Here is a 5,000-nt window from a genome sequence, read left to right on the forward strand (position 1 = left end):
ACCGGCCAGCCAGGTGAACCCCGTTCGATTCCACGGGTTGACCTGGTGCCCGGGAGGGGACTCGGACGGTTCCCCCCGGGGTACGCCTTCCTCGGCCCGAAGGAACAGGGTGCGAACCAGGCGCGGGGGCGGGGCGGGGAACCGCTGGAACCGCTGGGGGACGGGGGAGACGGGGAGGGGGGGAATGGATCGGGCCTGCCGGGACCCGGCCGCCAGGCAAGCCGCCCCGGGCTCACCCTCCCTGGCCGCAGCGAGGGACTGCCCCCCCCCCCACCCCCGGCTGACAGGATCGGGCCCGCTGGAAGTCCGGGAAAATATTTTTCCCGACGCCGGAGGGAGGGGGGGGGGGAGGGGAAGGGGCTCTGACGGGCCAGCCCGGGCCCCGGAGCTTGAAAAGGAAAAAAAAGGATCGGGCCCGCGAGAGACGGGGGCCCTGCCGCACGGGGCAGTCCGACCGGGGCTCGCCGTGCGGCAGGCCCGGGCGCCGGCAGGGGAAAGCGGGCGAGGAGGCGCGGAGCCGGGTGCCTACGGCCATACCGGACCGAACGCCCCCGATCCCGTCCGATCTCGGAAGGTAAACCGTCCCGGGCCTGGCTAGTACTTGGATGGGTGACCGCCTGGGAATCCCAGGTGCCGTAGGCAGCTTTTCCCGGTCCGAGCCAGCTCTCTCTCCTTTTTCTGGGGAGGAAGGAGAAGGGGGGGGGGGGGCGGGCCAGAAAGCCCCTCGTCGCTCCTGCCGAGTCGGAGGTCGCGGCCGCAGGTCACGGGTCGGGGCGCCTGGGGTCCGGCTCCCCCCAACACCCACCCGGCTTCCTCCGCGGAGGACCCCCGGCCACCGAAGCCGCTGGGGGAGACCCCGGGCATGGGGCGGACTGGCCCGGCCCCTCCCGGCCCCCCTGCGCCCGGCCGCCGGCCCGCGGGACCGCCCCGAATCCCCCCGCGGCCACCCAGGCGAGGCCTGGCCTGGAGGGCCCCACGGCGGGTGTCAGGCTCCCCGCCGCTTGCCCCACCGGGGACCCACGGCCACCGAAGCCGCTGGGGGGAGACCCCGGGCATGGGGCGGACTGGCGCGGCCCCTCCCGGCCCCCCTGCGCCCGGCCGCCGGCCCGCGGGACCGCCCCGAATCCCCCCGCGGCCACCCAGGCGAGGCCTGGCCTGGAGGGCCCCACGGCGGGTGTCAGGCTCCCCGCCGCTTGCCCCACCGGGGACCCACGGCCACCGAAGCCGCTGGGGGAGACCCCGGGCATGGGGCGGACTGGCCCGGCCCCTCCCGGCCCCCCTGCGCCCGGCCGCCGGCCCGCGGGACCGCCCCGAATCCCCCCCCGGCCACCCAGGCGAGGCCTGGCCTGGAGGGCCCCACGGCGGGTGTCAGGCTCCCCGCCGCTTGCCCCACCGGGGACCCACGGCCACCGAAGCCGCTGGGGGAGACCCCGGGCATGCGGCGGACTGGCCCGGACCCTCCCGGCCCCGCTGCGCCCGGCCGCCGGTCCGCGGGCCCGACCCGAATCCCCCCGCGGCCACCCAGGCGAGGCCTGGCCTGGAGGGCCCCACGGCGGGTCTGCAGCTCCCCCCGGGCTTCCTCCCCCGAGGACCCACGCCCCCCCTGAGCCGCAGGGGGAGACCCCGGGCCCGGGGCGGACTCGCTCGGGCCCCCCCCCTGCGCCCGGCCGCCGGCCCGCGGGACCGCCCCCGAATCCCCCCGCGGCCAGGCAGGAGAGGCCTGGCCTGGATGCCACGGAGGACCCGCGGCCCCCAAAGCCGCAGGAGGCGCCCCCGGCCCCGGGGCCGGTAAGCCCCGTGTCGCTCCCCCCCCCCTCACCCCCCCACCCCCCCCGCGCCTCGCTGCCGGGCACCGGGCACCGCCCCAGAGTCAGCCGCAGCCGGCCGGCCTGAGAGCTGCCCTCCTGTGTGAGACTACGTTGATACTAACCGGCCATCAGGCAGGTCAACCCCATTGCTAGACCTGGGTGGACCTGGTGGCCGAGCGGGGACTTAGGAAATTTTCCAGCCTTTTCCCGGGGCGTGACCTGTTGTCCCGGTGGGGACTTTGAAAATTTTACAGCCGCTTCCCGGGGCTTGACCGGTTGTCCTGAAGGCCCCCCACCCCCACCCCCACCCCCGGGCTCCTGCTCCCCTCTCCCCAGCCTCGGTGCTCCGCTCCCAGCCTCGGAGGCTCCCTCTCTGCGGCGGCTGCATCGCGTCCGAGGACGCTCACCCTCCGGAGGCTGGCTGTAAAGCCTGACACCCACCACCGCCGCCGCCCCGATTCTCCGAGGGGCGACTCTGAGGCCTCCCCCCACCCCCGGACCACCCTGGAGACGACTGCTAAGCCCCCACCCCCGGCCAGTCTAGGGGAAGACTGCTAAGCCTCTCCCCCCCCTGCCCCACCCACCCACACTGTCTGGGGGATGACTATTAAGCCTCCCCCCCGCCCAGCCTGGGGGAAGACTGTTAAGCCTCCCCCCCACCCACCCTGTCTGGGGGACGACTATTAAGCTTCCCCCCCGCCGGAGCGCCCGGGGGACGACTATTAAGCCTTCCCCCGGACTGCCCGGCGGACGACTGCGAAGCCTCCCGCTCAGCCTGGGGGAAGACTGTTAAGCCTCCCCCCCACCCACCCTGTCTGGGGGACGACTATTAAGCTTTCCCCTCCGGAGCGCCCGGGGGACGACTATTAAGCCTCCCCCGGACTGCCCGGGGGATGACTGCGAAGCCTCCCGCTTTGCCTGGGGGAAGACTGTTAAGCCTCCCCCCCCACCCACCCACCCACACTGTCTGGGGGACGACTGTTAAGCTTTCCCCCCCGGAGCGCCCGGGGGACGACTATTAAGCCTCCCCCGGACTGCCCGGGGGACGACTGCGAAGCCTCCCGCTCAGCCTGGGGGAAGACTGTTAAGCCTCCCCCCCCCCCACCCACCCACACTGTCTGGGGGACGACTATTAAGCTTTCCCCCCCGGAGCGCCCGGGGGACGACTATTAAGCCTTCCCCCGGACTGCCCGGGGGACGACTGCGAAGCCTCCCGCTCAGCCTGGGGGAAGACTGTTAAGCCTCCCCCCCACCCACCCTGTCTGGGGGACGACTATTAAGCTTTCCCCTCCGGAGCGCCCGGGGGACGACTATTAAGCCTTCCCCCGGACTGCCCGGGGGACGACTATTAAGCCTCCCCCGGACCTGCTCCATCTCGACTATTAAGCCCCCCTCTGTGGTCCTCAGGACCACTGCCGCGCGGCCCGCGGAGTGGGGTGACACCCGGGCCGCACAGCAAACCGGCCACCAGGTCAACCCATTGAATCCAATGGGTTGACCTGGTGGCCGGAAATCAAACCGGCCACCAGGTCAACCCATTAGATTCAGTGGGTTGACCTGGTGGCCGAGCGGGGACTTGGAAAATTTTACAGCCGCTTCCCCGGGGGTTGACCTGTTGTCCCGGTGGGGACTTTGAAATTTTTACAGCCGCTTCCCCGGGGGTTGACCGGTTGTCCTGAAGGCCCCCCACCCCACCCCCTCCCGGGCTCCTGCTCCCCTCTCCCCAGTCTCGGTGCTCCGCTCCCAGCCTCGGAGGCTGCCTCTCTGCGGCGGCTGCATCGCGTCCGAGGACGCTCACCCTCCGGAGGCTGGCTGTAAAGCCTGACACCCACCGCCGCCGCCGACCCGACTCTCCGAGGGACGACTCTGAGGCCTCCCCCCACCCCCGGACCACCCTGGAGACGACTGCTAAGCCTCCCCCACCGGACCGCCCGAGGGAAGACTGCTACGCCTCCCGCCAGCCCTTCCCCGCCCAGCCTAGGGGAAGACCGCTAAGCCTCCCCCCCCGCACAGTGTCTGGGGGACGACTATTAAGCCTTCCCCCCCCCCCGGAGCGCCCGGGGGACGACTATTAAGCCTTCCCCCGGACTGCCCGGGGGACGACTGCGAAGCCTCCCGCTCAGCCTGGGGGAAGACTGTTAAGCCTCCCCCCCACCCACCCTGTCTGGGGGACGACTATTAAGCTTTCCCCCCCGGAGCGCCCGGGGGACGACTATTAAGCCTTCCCCCGGACTGCCCGGGGGACGACTGCGAAGCCTCCCGCTCAGCCTGGGGGAAGACTGTTAAGCCTCCCCCCCACCCACCCACCCACACTGTCCTGGGGACGACTATTAAGCTTTCCCCCCCGGAGCGCCCGGGACACGACTATTAAGCCTTCCCCCGGACTGCCCGGGGGACGACTGCGAAGCCTCCCGCTCAGCCTGGGGGAAGACTGTTAAGCCTCCCCCCAGCCACCCACCCACCCTGTCTGGGGGGACGACTGTTAAGCTTTCCCCCCCGGAGCGCCCGGGGGACGACTATTAAGCCTCCCCCGGACTGCCCGGGGGATGACTGCGAAGCCTCCCGCTTTGCCTGGGGGAAGACTGTTAAGCCTCCCCCCCCATCCACCCACCCACACTGTCTGGGGGACGACTATTAAGCTTTCCCCCCCGGAGCGCCCGGGACACGACTATTAAGCCTTCCCCCGGACTGCCCGGGGGACGACTGCGAAGCCTCCCGCTCAGCCTGGGGGAAGACTGTTAAGCCTCCCCCCAGCTACCCACCCACCCTGTCTGGGGGGACGACTGTTAAGCTTTCCCCCCCGGAGCGCCCGGGGGACGACTATTAAGCCTCCCCCGGACTGCCCGGGGGACGACTGCGAAGCCTCCCGCTCAGCCTGGGGGAAGACTGTTAAGCCTCCCCCCCACCCACCCACCCACACTGTCTGGGGGACGACTATTAAGCTTTCCCCCCCGGAGCGCCCGGGGCACGACTATTAAGCCTTCCCCCGGACTGCCCGGGGGACGACTGCGAAGCCTCCCGCTCAGCCTGGGGGAAGACTGTTAAGCCTCCCCCCCACCCACCCACCCACACTGTCTGGGGGACGACTATTAAGCTTTCCCCCCCGGAGCGCCCGGGGCACGACTATTAAGCCTTCCCCCGGACTGCCCGGGGGACGACTGCGAAGCCTCCCGCTCAGCCTGGGGGAAGACT

At 71.5% G+C, this 5,000-nt stretch overlaps 1 non-coding gene across 1 annotated transcript; it reads left to right on the top strand.

Annotated features, from left to right (window-relative positions):
* The first annotated feature begins 523 nt into the window (after positions 1-523).
* Positions 524-642, top strand: LOC135889587 (5S ribosomal RNA). Its single transcript, XR_010561932.1, has one exon. It is a non-coding gene; the product is annotated as a 5S ribosomal RNA (ribosomal RNA).
* Positions 643-5,000: the final 4,358 nt, after the last annotated feature.

Source organism: Emys orbicularis, chromosome 15 (assembly GCF_028017835.1).
Source record: "Emys orbicularis isolate rEmyOrb1 chromosome 15, rEmyOrb1.hap1, whole genome shotgun sequence".
Classification (NCBI taxonomy): Eukaryota; Metazoa; Chordata; order Testudines; family Emydidae; genus Emys; species Emys orbicularis.